At 43.7% G+C, this 15947-nt stretch overlaps 1 protein-coding gene across 4 annotated transcripts in view; it reads right to left on the bottom strand.

Moving 5' to 3' along the window:
- LOC124723042 overlaps positions 1 to 15947 on the bottom strand; it is a 318102-nt gene that overhangs the window by 97262 nt on the left and 204893 nt on the right. The gene's annotated exons all lie outside the window — the stretch shown is intronic.

Below are 15947 nucleotides of genomic sequence, written 5' to 3'. Positions count from 1 at the left end.
CCACTCCACAGATGCAGGCCGGTGAGAACGGAATTATGCTATGAGGAACACTGAGTTAGGCTTCCACGAGACCTATGGTAGTACTCGAAAGTATCATGACAGCAGTGAACTACGTGAACATTATAGCGGACCACCTGCATCCCTTCACAGTTAAGGTCTTCTCTGATAGCGGTGACATCTTCCAGCAGGATAACTCTCGGCGACATATGGCCAGAATCGTGCTGCAGCGGTTTGAGGAACATGATAGTGAACTCACCTTGCTGTCTTAGCCAGCAAACCTCGCTGATCTGTACCCATTGCAACCCATACAGAGTGCCGGCTACGTGCCAACAGACCACCGTTACGTAATTTGTGGGAATTTAGTGACCTGTGAGTAGATATTTGATGCCACTTACCTCTGTAAACCTATCAACGACTTGTAGAATCCATGCCAAGCAGAATCGCTACTGCACTGTGTGTGAAAAGTTGACCAACACGCTATTAAACTGGTGGTCATAATGTTTTGGCTCATTGGTGTGTAGTACCAATGCTGAGGATGTACCCAGAAACGCATTCATATACTCGAGATACACCAAAGCGCCCAACCCATGCAATTCGCGTATTACACTACTGGCCATTAAAATTGCTACACCACGAAGATGACGTGCTACAGACGCGAAATTTAACCGACAGGGAGAAGATGTTGTGATATGCAAATGATTAGCTTTTCAGAGCATTCACACAAGGTTGGCGCTGGTGGCGACACCTACAACGTGCTGACATGAGGAAAGTTTCCAACCGATTTCTCATACACAAACAGCAGTTGACCGGCGTTGCCTGGTGAAACGTTGTTGTGATGCCTCATGTAAGGAGGAGAAATGCGTACCATCACGTTTCCGAATTTGATAAAGGTCTGATTGTAGCCTATCGCGATTGCGGTTTATCGTATCGCGAAATTGCTGCTCGCGTTGGTCGAGATCCAATGACTGTTGGCAGAATATGGAATCGGTGGGTTCAGGAGGGTAATACGAAACGCCGTGCTGGATCCCAACGGCCTCGTATCACTAGCAGTCGAGATGACAGGCATCTTATGCGCATGGCTGTAACGGATCGTGCAGCCACGTCTCGATCCCTGAGTCAACAGATGGGGACGTTTGCAAGACAACAACCATCTGTACGAACAATTCGACGACGTTTGCAGCAGCATGGACTATGAGCTCGGAGACCGTGGCTGCGGTTACCCTTGACGCTGCGTCACAGACAGGAGCGCCTGTGATGGTGTACTCAACGACGAACCTGGGTGCACGAATGGCAAAACGTCATTTTTTCGGATGAATCCAGGTTCTGTTTATAGCATCATGATGGTCGCATCCGTGTTTGGTGACATCGCGGTGAACGCACATTGGAAGCGTGTATTCGTCATCGCTAGACTGGCGTGTCACCCGGCGTGATGGTATGGGGTGCCATTGGTTACACGTCTCGGTCACCTCTTGTTCGCATTGACGGCACTTTGAACAGTGGACGTTACATTTCAGATGTGTTACGACCCGTGGTTCTACCCTCCATACGATCCCTGCGAAACCCTACATTTCAGTAGGATAATGCACGACCGCATGTTGCAGGTCCCGTACAGGCCTTTCTGGATACAGAAAATGTTCGACTGCTGCCTTGGCCAGCACATTTTCCAAATCTCTCACCAATTGAAAACGTCTGGTCAATGTTGGCCGAGCAACTGGCTCGTCACAATACGCCAGTCACTTCTCTTGATGAACTGTGGTATTGTGTTGAAGCTGCATGGCCAGTTGTACCTGTACACGCCATCCAAGCTCTGTTTGACTCAATGCCCAGGCGTATCAAGGCCGTTATTACGGCTAGAGTTGGTTGTTCTGAGTACCGATTTCTCAGGATCTAAACTCTCAAATTGCGTGAAAACGTCATCACATGTCAGTTCTAGTATAATATATCTGTCCAATGAATACCCGTTTATCATCTGCATTTCTTCCTGGTGTAGCAATGTTAATGGCTAGTAGTGTATTTTAAGCACTACTTTCCCAAACACATGTACACCAGCTCTTGAATTCGAATACGTGCAGGCTGCAGTTCTTCGCCGATCAGAACAATGCACAATTATGATAGGTTTGGTAGGCCGCGGTGGTCTAGCGGTTCTAGGCGCTCAGTCCGGAGCCGCGTGACTGCTACGGTCGCAGGTTCGAATCCTGCCTCGGGCATGGATGTGTGTGATCTCCTTAGGTTAGTTAGGTTTAAGTAGTTCTAAGTTCTAGGGGACTGATGACCATAGATGTTAAGTCCCATAGTGCTCCAAACCATTTGAACCATTTTTTGAATTGATACGTTTGTGTGCAAGCCGTATAATGGCTGGTTGCAAATATTTACTTAGCAAAGTCATTTATTTACTACGTGAGAAATCGAAATCAGCAAAACATGGCAGAGCCACTGAATTAACTATGTTACTAAATAGTGGAAAAATTATAGGGAGGAATATGGAGCAAATACAATTTGCATATGTTGATATTGTTACATGGCAACATTATCGTGAATTTACAAATTACGACATTACCATTGGAACACCTCATTTTAAAGAGAATCCAGGTACTACATTACTTTTGCTTTTGAGAGCCTGATCCGATTTCGCACTCTTTTTCAAAAATCTCTATTTGGTTGCACTTCACCTTGTTGCAGGATTCGAAGATAGTGTGGCGACGATGACGTGTTATACTGGTGTTTGACGACTCTGCGTTGAAAATAATGTCTACAGATCCGTTATACCGAATGGTTATAAACAAACTGATGATGATCCGATTGATGCTGTGCGGGATGTATACATTCTAGGACGGTACGCCTGCGGAGTATGGAGAAAAAAATAGTAGTTACACTTTCTGCCAGCAGATGAAATATGGCGCTGTAAGCAGTCTAAATGTGAAACGTTTCCTGTTTTGACGTCAGCATGCTGTTTTTCGCTTGGCGATGCGTGTTGATTCCTTTTGTGAAGCGACTGTTCGTGTAAAACAGTGGTCGTCGAACGTCTTTGCCCAAGGGTCAATACTGACATTGTGACGAGGCACTTCGGGCCGTATATTTACTGATTTTATTAGTAATCTGCACAAATTAGTGGGCTACGAACCCTCAATAGAATAACTATAGTAAGACTGCAATATATTGTCCTCCGGCCTCCAAGTACTGATCGTTAAAAGTCGGCATCATTCGAATCACTTTATGTCAACTGTTCTGTGTGTCAGATTGCTGCCACACTGAGCGATTCAAGGTTGTAACACTGTAATTGCCTGACAAAAATGTTGTTGTTGTGTTATCTGTGTGAGCAGATGATTAATTTACTAATAACGGTAATTGTACTTATATTTAACACGTTAAGCCGGCACTGATAAATGTTTTTCTAGCCGTGGGGCGGCGCTCGTATTCATACTTCATTCATCTGGCGGCGCTGCTTTTCGTATCTCTCGTCGTGCAGCGGCGTGCCGGTCGTATTCAAACGTCCGAGGCTACTATTTTAATATGCTGACCTTTACTAAAATAATCACAAATTCTCATTTGCCCAGAGAGCTCTCTCGTTGAATGTTCACAGAAAATTAATGTATTCATAGCTGTTCGTTGCGACTGGCTGATACGTAAATACATAATACGTTATTGTTTTGCTGGTAGCATAATTGGGAGACAATTAAGGCTAAGCGACATGCCGCTCAATCTCATTTGCCGTTCGCGGAGAATCGTGTTAGCGGCGGCACAACTATAGATTACAAATGGGCTTACGTCACTTTCAAAGGAAAAGGGTACGAACGAACAATTGAATCGTTCTTCTTAACGACACAGGCACTGCAGTATCGTATAAATGCCGGTACCAGGCAGCGACTTTCAATTAATACATTATGTGTGTACAAGTACAGGTTGTGACGCAACAACGACGACATTTGGAAGTTTGGGCGTGGCCGTGAGTCGTGCACGGATAGCCAAAGCGATTAAGGCGACTGCTGGCGTAAAGCGGGAAATCCGGGTTCGAATCCCGGTCCGGTTCAAATTTTCACTGTCGTCATTCCCTTATACAGCTTATGGTTGCTCGTATTCGCAACTGCGAATGCATTTTAGGTATAATGAACGGACATTTTAACGGAAAGTCAAAATCAAGTGTATTTACTATTCGCTGTTACAACTTCGTGTTGGAAGCTATACAAAACTCGTGACGTGTCTTCATCCTGACGATCAAATAATAATATCCATGAATTCGTCAATACTACAGTATGCAGAGTACCTTCGTAACGTTAATGCTGATTGTTTATACACCGATAGCCGAGCGGTCTAGGGCGCTGCAGTCATGGACTGTGCGGCTGGTCCCGGCGGAGGTTCGAGTCCTCCCTCGGGCATGTGTGTGTTTGTCGTTAGGATAATTTAGGTTAAGTAGTGTGTAAGCTTAGAGATTGATGACCTTAGCAGTTAAGTCCCATAAGATTTCACACACATTTGAATATTTTTTATACACCGATCAGCCGGAACATTATGATCACCTACCTAATAGCTGGTATGTCTACCTTTGGCATGGATAACAGCGTCGTGGCACGGAAGCAATGAGGTATTTGTAGGTCGCTGGAGGGAGTTGACACCACCCATGCACTCACAGGTCATCTAATTCCCGTAAATTCCGGGACGCCACGTTCAATCACATCCCAAATGTGTTCGATCGGGCCGGCCGCTGGTGGCCGAGCGCTTCTAGGCGCTTCAGTCTGGAACCGCGCGACCGCTACGGTCGCAAGTTCGAATCCTGCCTCGCACATGGGTGTGTGTGATGTCCTCAGGTTAGTTAGGTTTAAGTAGTTCTAAGTTCTAGGGAACTGATGACCTGAGATGTTAAGTCCCATAGTGCTCAGAGCCATTTGAACCTTTTTGTTCGATGGGCGAGCTCGGGGGCCAGCACATCAATTGGAACTCGCCACTGTGTTCATCGAAACACTCCATCACACTTCTGGCCTTGTGAAATGGCGCATTATCTTGTTGAAAAATGCCACTGCCATCGGGAAACATGATCGCCATGAAGGGGTGTACGTGTCTGCAACAAGTGTACGATACTTCTTGGCCGTCGTGGTGCCTTGCTCGAGCTCCATTGAACCCATGGATTCCCATGTGAATGTTCCCCGGAGCATAACGGAGTCGCCCGCAGTACAGGTGTCAAGGGACTGTCTTCCTCAAAGACCGACGGATTCGCGTCTTCCTATCGGCGTGATGAAGAAGGTAACGGGGTTCATCAGACCATGCAACGTTCTGCCACTGCGCCAATGTCCAGTGCCGATAGTCACGTGCCTATTTCAGTCGTAGTTGCCGACGGCGTTGTGTTAACATTGGCACATGCATAGATCGTCGGGAGCGGAGGCCCATCATTAGGAATGTTCGGTGAACTGTGTGTTGAGACACAATTGTGTTCTGCCCAGCATTTAAGTCTGATGTTAGCTTCGCCACATTTCACCGCCTGTCCTCTTTTACCAGCCTGCGATGTCCGACATCTGTAATGAGAGGTAGCTGCTGGCTCCCGAAGTACCGATCGTTAAAAATCGGCACCATGCGTATCATTTCGTGTCGGCTGTTCTCTGCTTCAGATCGCTGCCACCCTCAGTGACCCTAAAGCTATAACACTGCAACTGGGTGGTCTTTGTGAGCGGATGATTAACTGATAATAACAGTAACTGTACTTACATTTAAATGCACTATACAGTAGGAGACACTACCGCAGATATTTACTGAATGTTCAAATGGCTCTAAGCACTATAGGACTTAACATCTAAGGTCATCAGTGCCCTGGACTTGGAACTGCGTAAACCTAACCAACCAAGGACATCACACACATCCATGCCCGAGGCAGGATTCGAACCTGGGACCGTAGCAGCCACGTGGTTCCGGACTGAAGCGCCTAGAACCGCTCGGCCACCACGGCCGGCCGGACGGATTCGATCCATCACGGAAGCGGTGTTTTAACGCGCGCGGCTATACGATCGGGTAATTTACGTCAGGATTTGCCAGAACAGTTAAAATGGTCTATAACAGTAGTCCTATGTGTAAAATATGTTTCACATGTAGGTAACGCTGTGGATGTAATTGAGCCTGGTGTATGGCACGATATCACCCTGCTCCACAACACAACTTAACTTGTCTGATTATGCCATTGTGTTGGTTTTGTAAGAAAGTTCTATGGGCTTTTCTCTTGAGGCTGTCTGATTTGTCTCCTAAGTGACTTCGCTTCTCGCGTTGTACACGAAGAATTTTGTTTGGTTTTCGATACTCACAGCAACGCGATTTCCGTTTCCTCAGTTATACCGGGTGATCAAAAAGTCAGTGTAAATTTGAAAACTGAATAAATCACTGAATAATGTAGATAGAGAGGTACAAATTGACACACATGCTTGGAAAGACATGGGGTTTTATTAGAACCAAAAAAATACAAAATTCAAAAAATGTCCGACTGATGGCGCTTCATCTGATCGGAATAGCAATAATTAGCATAACAAAGTAAGACAAAGCAAAGATGATGTTCTTTACAGGATATGCTCAATATGTCCACCATCATTCCTCAACAATAGCTGTAGTCGAGGAATAATGTTGTGAACAGCACTGTAAGGCATGTCCGGAGTTATGGTGGGGCATTGGCATCCCCAGAGATGTCTGTCGATCACGATACACTTGCGACTTCCCGTAATCCCAAAGCCAATAATCGCACGGACTAAGGTCTGGGGAGCTGGAAGGCCAAGCATGACGAAAGTGGCGGCTGAGCACACGATTATCACCAAACAATGCGCGCAAGAGATCTTTCACGCGTCATTTTGTGAACTTTTTTTTGTTATAATAAAACCCCATGTCATTCCAAGCATGTGTGTCAACTTTTAACTCTCTATCTACATTATCCCGTGGTTTATTAAGTTTTCAAATTTATACTGACTTTTGATCACCCAATACCTTTAGTCAACATTTTGGTTCTTTAAGAGCACATAAAAATATTCTCGGTCAATCTTTTCCAACATTTTGTATTGTTCCTTACAAATAAGCATTTGTTCAAGTTTCCTGCGTTGTTGTCCTAGGTGACAAACAGATTTAACTGTAGTGTAGAGGTGTGTTTCCACGTGAAAAGGTGTGCCTTGCGCAAGCGTAATTTTTTGTTTTATGAGTTAAAACCATATGTTCTTTTCTTCCTTTTTTTTCATTTTTGTAAAAAATCTGACGTTGCTTTTTTTCCCTTTTGTACTTCTTTATTCATATGTTCCTGCGATAAAGTTAGGTGGGTATACAGTGAACTTTGGTTGACATCTGACCTCATGCCTTTGTTCGGACACAGACTAATTCACGTCACATTGTTGCGAGCAGCTGTTAATATTCACTCGATCTGTCGTTCAAACTTATCCTGCAAATCTGATTTAGGCCATAACTGACTGCCTCAGCTTCCTTCAACTAAGCTGTTGCCCCACATCTAAAGAATATGTAACAACGACATAAAACAAAAACAGAAAAAAGACAAATAACGTGTGTTATCTTACTGGCAGAACGTAAAAGACGGTACACTGTATTAATTCTCTATAAAGTAAGCTAAAATTCTCCATTACATTCCAACGTATCGATATTGGGTTTCATATTCTAACTTTATTTTGTTGTGATCAGTATCATAAAAAACACGTGAACTCCTGTCACTATCGTATACAGTGAACTATTTACAAAACAGATATTACACATGAAAGTGCGACATTATTCAGATAGCAGATAGTAAAGCTACATCAGAATCTGCACACAGTAACTGAGTTTGGGCAAACTGCACATTTTTCTTTTTTCTTTTTTTTAGAAAAGTGCTGCTATACGAAGCAATCTGCAGGAAAGCGTGAAGTTTATGCCGAATACTACTATCGGTTTGATGCACAGATGTGTACAGGTTTCTAGGTTTCTGATCAATACAATCACATTAATGATTGAAAATTATTAGTTACTTTAAAGAGGCTGTGGATTGTAATACATTTTTTTACGGCGCTGCCTGGATCAGAGAAGCGAGGAATGTGAACTGTGAAGGCCGTTTGGACAGGTTACAGGTGAGGTCATTAGTCGCGCGGCTGGCAGGCTACATTTCAATCGCCGGCGGGGGAGCTAAACATCTTCCGTGCTGTGGACAACGCGGAGCAGGAAATTCGCGACGTCTGTGACCGGCCACGTTTTCACCACGTCCGCCGTTGCAGCCATAACGTATACGAAATAATCATTTGTTTTCAGTTGTAGTTCCTTCCATATAATTTTGTCTTGGCTTATTACAGAACTCTGATTGTGATTTATAAAATCATTGTTGGACAGAAAGGATTGCGGAGAAAAACTTTTGCGGAATGAAACAACGTACGTAAAACTGAAAATGAAAGCTCCAAAACTAGCTGGAATAATGTAATATATTTTTAATATTTTACACGATAGGCTCGTTTCTGGCGTCAACCTGCACATTCGTCCGTCTGAAAGGACCCATGATCACACAAACATCCAAAAAGGATTTGAAATGTGGTTGGTGTCTGTGAGGGTACTTGACTTCAAGAAAAATATAATAATTCCAATCCCAAAGAAAGCAGGTGTTGACAGATGTGAAAATTACCGAACTATCAGTTTAATAAGTCACAGCTGCAAAATACTAACGCGAATTCTTTGCAGACGAATGGAAAAACTAATAGAAGCCGATCTCTGGGAAGATCAGTCTGGATTCCGTAGAAATGTTGGAACACGTGAGGCAATACTGACCTTACGACTTATCTTATATGAAAGAGTAAGGAAAGGCAAACCTACGTTTCTAGTATTTGTAGACTTAGAGAAAACTTTTGACAATGTTGACTCGAATACTCTCTCTCAAATTCTGAAGGTGGCAGGGGTAAAATACAGGGAGCGAAAGGCTATTTACAATTTGTACAGAAAGCAGATGGCAGTTATAAGAGTTGAGGGACATGAAAGGGAAGCAGTGGTTGGGAAGGGAGTGAGACAGGGTTGTAGCCTACCCCAGATGTTATTCAATCTGTATATAGAGCAAGCAGTAAAGGAAACCAAAGAAAATTTCGGTGTAGGTATTAAAATCCACGGAGAAGAAATAAAAATTTTGAGGTTCGCCGATGACATTGTAATTCTGTCAGAGACAGCAAAGGACTTGGAAGAGCAGTTGAACGGAATGGACAGTGTCTTGAAAGGAGGGATAAGATGAACATCAACAAAAGCAAAACGAGGATAATGGAATGTAGTCGAATTAAATCGGGTGATGCTGAGGGAATTAGATTAGGAAATGAAACACTTAAAGTAGCAAAGGAGTTTTGCTATTTGGGGAGCAAAATAACTGATGATGGTCGAAGTAGAGAGGATATAAAATGTAGACTGGCAATGGCAAGGAAAGCGTTTCTGAAGAAGAGAAATTTGTTAACATCGAGTATAGATTTAAATGTCAGGAAGTCGTTTCTGAAAGTATTTGTATGGAGTGTAGCCATGTATGGAAGTGAAACGTGGACGATAAATAGTTTGGACAAGAAGAGAATAGAAGTTTTCGAAATGTGGTGCTACAGAAGAATGCTGAAGATTAGATGGGTATATCACATAACTAATGAGGAGGTATTGAATAGAATTGGGGAGAAGAGGAGCTTGTGGCACAACGTCATTAGAAGAAGGGATCTGTTGGTAGGACGTGTTCTGAGACATCGAGGGATCACCAATTTAGTATCGGAGGGCAGCGTGGTGGGTAAAAATCGTAGAGGGAGACCAAGAGATGAATACACTAAGCAGATTCAGACGGATGTAGGCTGCAGTAGGTACTGGGAGATGAAGAAGCTTGCACAGGATAGCGTAGCATGGAGAGCTGCATCAAACCAGTCTCAGGACTGAAGGCCACAACAGCAACAACATAGCCGTGCTGCCTCTCGACGGTTTCCATCTGGCTGGTCTTACACAAACACCATCTCGGCTTGTTCCCGACATGAATACCGGACCATTCTGCTCCTTACAGTACGCTGCGTCAATCACACAGCCCACAAAGCACAAGGAACACACGGCACGTGGTCAGAGGAAATGTCATTCGTCAGCGCCAACTACCGAGGCAACGATGCATTTTCTGACACATGTTCAAATGACCTTTTTTTCCTCCATTTCCAGTCAGGAATTCTTCGAAAATGTTCATAGAAAAGGACTCTGCGTAATATTTCCTACGCAGTTTCAATTTTCTCGATTTTGTGATGTTGAGAAAACTGAAGCTGCGTTAGAAATATTACACAGAGTACCGAAAGGACTTACTATGGACATTCTAGAAGAACCGGAAATATATATTCATACAAGAAAAGATCCACACGAAATTCTAATGCAACAAACAGATTTTAAACATAAATCCTACCTCGAAAGCTTTGTTGACATAACAGAATACGAAAAGGGATAGTCATACGGAAAACAAAACGTACAGAGACCATAGATAAAATTCAAAAAAGAAAATAATTAAAACCAAACGCAGCATAATCTCTGTTAAGATCTATATACTTCGTAAACATGTAGCATCGTAGTAAAGAACTGTCAAAATATTGAACTGTCAAAATATTGAACTGTCAAAATATCTGTCGAAGACGTAGTTTTCTGCGAAAAATGTTATACCTACCACAACTTGACAGAAAATAATTACTATAGATGCATTATGGTCGTCACTTCCAACTAGACATAAGTTCCAATGCATATGTAAACATAAAACAGCCACGATTTTCGTATAGATAATCTTACCAAGCTTATTTTTTTCAGATCACTTGATAATGACAATAAGTCGAAACGAGCTATATCGTGTAAAATATAAAAAATATATTAGCTTACTGCAACTAGTTTTGGAGCTTTCATTTTCATTATGTCTTATAATGATGTATACTATGCTGCGGGCCTAACTTAACCTGAAGTACATAAAATTACTCGATGATCATTTGTATTTGTATGTACTACTCTATTTTTGATTTGAAACTGGCGCTACACTTTTAACTTGGCACCACGTTGTTCCACTGGACTCTCCAGTATCCTACGACTTTACAGATATTATGATGGTACTGATGGTTTGCGCTTATTTTTGCCAAACGCATTAGTCACCACAAAATATCGTGATCTGGCTGTAATGGATGGTCAGAGAATCTTGAATTCCAAAGGTTCCGCCTGATGGCGTTTGGGGAATCGTCAGTTGTACATGCGTGATTGAAAACCGTATCGTTCTAATATTGCCTCGCCAGACACGTAGAGGTGAGAATAAGTGGAGACCTAAAATTTTCATACTTGTAGAAGAAGCAGAGCTATTCAGTATGTGCTGCATTCCGTCTTTTTACGTATTAAAAGTTTGTAGAGCTGTAGAAGACTCTCAGAATCTGATCATTAGCTGGTAAAAGCTATAGGAGGATATTAATGCTATTGATGATTTCAGACTGGAGATCTACCTTGAAAGTCGAGGATGAAACAGACTGAAAAACTGAACTTGTAGAGACACTCACTGGACACTCATTCGCGTGGAACACATTTCAAATTCCCGTCCGGCCATCCAGATTTAGGTTTTCCGCGATTTCTCAAAATCAGCTCAAGGTGAACGTCGGGCTGGTTTCTTTTGATCGGATTCTGCTGGTTTGTTTGCGCAACCTCAGCACGCCCTCTGCCTCTAACGCCCGCATCGCCGATGGGACGCTGAATTCTCCCTGAGTCACAGAAGTTTTAATGACAAAATGATACCTGTCTGAGGTACCAGCTGGCGACACCAAATGACATTTCAAAGATAAGATAGAAGATGCCAAAGCGATATCAAGGGAAGAAGATCTTTAAAATAGAATAACTACTTTTGATAGATACACTGTTTAGAAAAATTAAAGTAAAATGACCAATAGGGTTCTCTTTAAATCACAACCAAAAAATTTTTTCTTCAATAACTGATTGAAGAGATGTGTGCTAGCATCTACGGAGGATGGTGTAAATTTTCCTAACATCTGGTAAGTCAGTAATATAAACCGATAAGATATCAATGCCTATATTATAATACTGCAGATTATGAAGAATACAGAATACGCTTCTCTTCCATGACAAATGCGACTCCAGAGTAACCATCACCTCTGCCTTAAAAAAGAAATCTACTGGCTATTTTTCAAAATAGCTTAACCACTTTCTGGAAACTTATGCTATACTGGCGTTCAGTGCGATTTTTGTTTTGAACGGCCAGTGTCGGTTGGTCACAGCCAGTGTGCTCCCTGCCGCCGTTGGATAAGCAGCTGCCAGCAGAAAGTCGTATACTCCTAGCTCACTTATTTGTTACATAGTTTAATTCTTAATTTCTTTGCGTGTTTTTGGTACTTGCATTGTTTAATTCATAAATTTCGGGCGTATTATAGTATTTGAGAGTTGTAGCATCGCGTTTTAGTACCTGAATAGTGTAAAATCGCGTAGTCTCCTTCCGCCGCCGAGCAGTGTGTCAGCAGTGCGCAAGTAGCAGCATTACTCCATTTACTAGGCAATCTTGTATTTTAATAACCGTTTAAATTTTGTGCCGATTTGTTTGTGCTCTCTGTAGATTAGTTCAGACGTTCTTTGCACAACAGTTTTTAGCATGGATAGGGACTGCAACTGCTGTGTTCGGATGCAGGCTGAATTGGCATCCCTTCGCTCCCAGCTTCAGGCAGTGTTGGCTTCGGTCACACAGCTTGAGGCTGTTGCCAATGGACATCACTGTGGGGGTCTGGATGGGGGTTTGTCGAGGACGGCCAGCTCGTCCCATGCATCCCCCGATCGGAGTACGACTGTGCCTGCCCGGGATACTGTCCACATTGAGGCTGATCCCTCACCTGTGGTAGAATGGGAGGTCGTCTCGAGGTGTGGCATGGGGCGAAAGACATTCCAGAGGGCTGAACGGAAGGCCTCTCCAGTTTGTCTGACGAACCGGTTTCAAGCTCTGTGTCAGGCTGATACTGATCTTCGGCCGCGCATGGCTGCTTGTCCTGTTCCAAAGATTGCCCCTCAGTCTGCAAGATCCGGGCGGTCGCAGAGGGTGGGCTTACTGGTAGTTGGGAGCTCCAACGTCGGGCGCGTAATGGGGCCCCTTACGGATATGGCAGTAAGAGAGGGGAAGAGAACCAATGTGCACTCCGTGTGCATACCGGGGGGAGTCATTCCAGATGTGGAAAGGGTCCTTCCGGATGCCATGAAGGGTACAGGGTGCACCCATCTGCAGGTGGTCGCTCATGTCGGCACCAATGATGTGTGTCGCTATGGATCGGAGGAAATCCTCTCTGGCTTCCGGCGACTATCTGAGTTGGTGAAGACTGCCAGTCTCGCTAGTGGGATGAAAGCAGAGCTCACCATCTGCAGCATCGTCGACAGGACTGACTGCGGACCTTTGATACAGAGCCGAGTGGAGGGTCTGAATCAGAGGCTGAGACGGTTCTGCGACCGTGTGGGCTACAGATTCCTCGACTTGCGCCATAGGGTGGTCGGGTTTCGGGTCCCGCTGGATAGGTCAGGAGTCCACTACACGCAGCAAGCGGCTACACGGGTAGCAGGGGTTGTGTGACGTGGACTGGGCGGTTTTTTAGGTTAGATGGCTTCGGGCAAGTACAGAAAGGGCAACAGCCTCAAAGGGTGCGGGGCAATGTCAGGACATGCGGGGACCAAGCAGCAATCGGTATTGTAATTGTAAACTGTCGAAGCTGCATTGGTAAAGTACCGGAACTTCAAGCGCTGATAGAAAGCACCGAAGCTGAAATCGTTATAGGTGCAGAAAGCTGGCTGAAGCCAGAGATAAATTATGCCGAAATTTTTACAAAAGCACAGACGGTGTTTAGAAAAGATAGATTGCATGCAACCGGTGGTGGCGTGTTTGTCGCTGTTAGTAGTAGTTTATCCTGTAGTGAAGTAGAAGTGGATAGTTCCTGTGAATTATTATGGGTGGAGGTTACACTCAACAACCGAGCTAGGTTAATAATTGGCTCCTTTTACCGACCTCCCGGCTCAGCAGCATTAGTGGCAGAACAACTGAGGGAAAATTTGGAATACATTTCACATAAATTTTCTCAGCATGTTATAGTCTTAGGTGGAGATTTCAATTTACCAGATATAGACCGGGACACTCAGATGTTTAGGACGGGTGGTAGGAACAGAGCATCGAGTGACATTACACTGAGTGCACTATCCGAAAATTACCTCGAGCAATTAAACAGAGAACCGACTCGTGGAGATAACATCTTGGACCTACTGATAACAAACAGACCCGAACTTTTCGAATCTGTAAGTGCAGAACAGGGAATCAGTGATCATAAGGCCGTTGCAGCATCCCTGAATATGGAAGTTAATAGGAATATAAAAAAAGGGAGGAAGGTTTATCTGTCTAGCAAGAGTAATAGAAGGCAGATTTCAGACTACCTAACAGATCAAAACGAAAATTTCTGTTCCGACACTGACAATGTTGAGTGTTTATGGAAAAAGTTCAAGGCAATCGTAAAATGCGTTTTAGACAGGTACGTGCCGAGTAAAACTGTGAGGGACGGGAAAAACCAAACGTGGTTCAACAACAAAGTTAGGATACTACTGCGAAAGCAAAGAGAGCTTCACTCCAAGTTTAAACGCAGCCAAAACCTCTCAGACAAACAGAAGCTAAACGATGTCAAAGTTAGCGTAAGGAGGGCTATGCGTGAAGCGTTCAGTGAATTCGAAAGTAAAATTCTATGTACCGACTTGACAGAAAATCCTAGGAAGTTCTGGTCTTACGTTAAATCAGTAAGTGGCTCGAAACAGCATATCCAGACACTCTGGGATGATGATGGCATTGAAACAGAGGATGACACGCGTAAAGCTGAAATACTAAACACATTTTTCCAAACCTGTTTCACAGAGGAAGACCGCACTGCAGTTCCTTCTCTAAATCCTCGCACAAACGAAAAAATGGCTGACATCGAAATAAGTGTCCAAGGAATAGAAAAGCAACTGGAATCACTCAACAGAGGAAAGTCCACTGGACCTGACGGGATACCAATTCGATTCTACACAGAATACGCGAAAGAACTTGCCCCCCTTCTAACAGCCGTGTACCGCAAGTCTCTAGAGGAACGGAAGGTTCCAAATAATTGGAAAAAAGCACAGGTAGTCCCAGTCTTCAAGAAGGATCGTCGAGCACGTGCGCAAAACTATAGACCTATATCTCTGACGTCGATCTGCTGTAGAATTTTATAACATGTTTTTTGTTCGAGTATCATGTCGTTTTTGGAAACCCAGAATCTACTCTGTAGGATCAACATGGATTCCGGAAACAGCGATCGTGTGAGACCCAACTTACTTTATTTGTTCATGAGACCCAGAAAATATTAGATACAGGCTCCCGGGTAGATGCTATTTTCCTTGACTTCCGGAAGGCGTTCGATACAGTTCCGCACTGTCGCCTGATAAACAAAGTAAGAGCCTACGGAATATCAGACCAGCTGTGTGGCTGGATTGAAGAGTTTTTAGCAAACAGAACACAGCATGTTGTTATCAATGGAGAGACGTCTACAGACATTAAAGTAACCTCTGGCGCGCCACAGGGGAGTGTTATGGGACAATTGCTTTTCACAATATGACCTAGTAGATAGTGTCGGAAGTTCCGTGCGACTTTTCGCGGATGATGCTGTAGTATCCAGAGAAGTTACAGCATTAGAAAATTGTAGCGAAATGCAGGAAGATCTGCAGCGGATAGGCACTTGGTGCAGGGAGTGGCAACTGACCCTTAACATAGACAAATGTAACGTATTGCGAATACATAGAAAGAAGGATCCTTTATTGTATGATTATATGATAGCGGAACAAACACTGGTAGCAGTTACTTCTGTAAAATATCTGGGAGTATGCGTGCGGAACGATTTGAAGTGGAATGATCATATAAAATTAATTTAATGGTAAGGCGGGTACCAGGTTGAGATTCATTGGGAGAGTCCTTAGAAAATGTA

The sequence above is a fragment of the Schistocerca piceifrons genome, chromosome X (assembly GCF_021461385.2).
Source record: "Schistocerca piceifrons isolate TAMUIC-IGC-003096 chromosome X, iqSchPice1.1, whole genome shotgun sequence".
Classification (NCBI taxonomy): Eukaryota; Metazoa; Arthropoda; class Insecta; order Orthoptera; family Acrididae; genus Schistocerca; species Schistocerca piceifrons.
The sequence above is the reverse complement of the archived record's forward strand: the minus strand, read 5'-3'. Positions and strand labels throughout refer to the sequence as shown.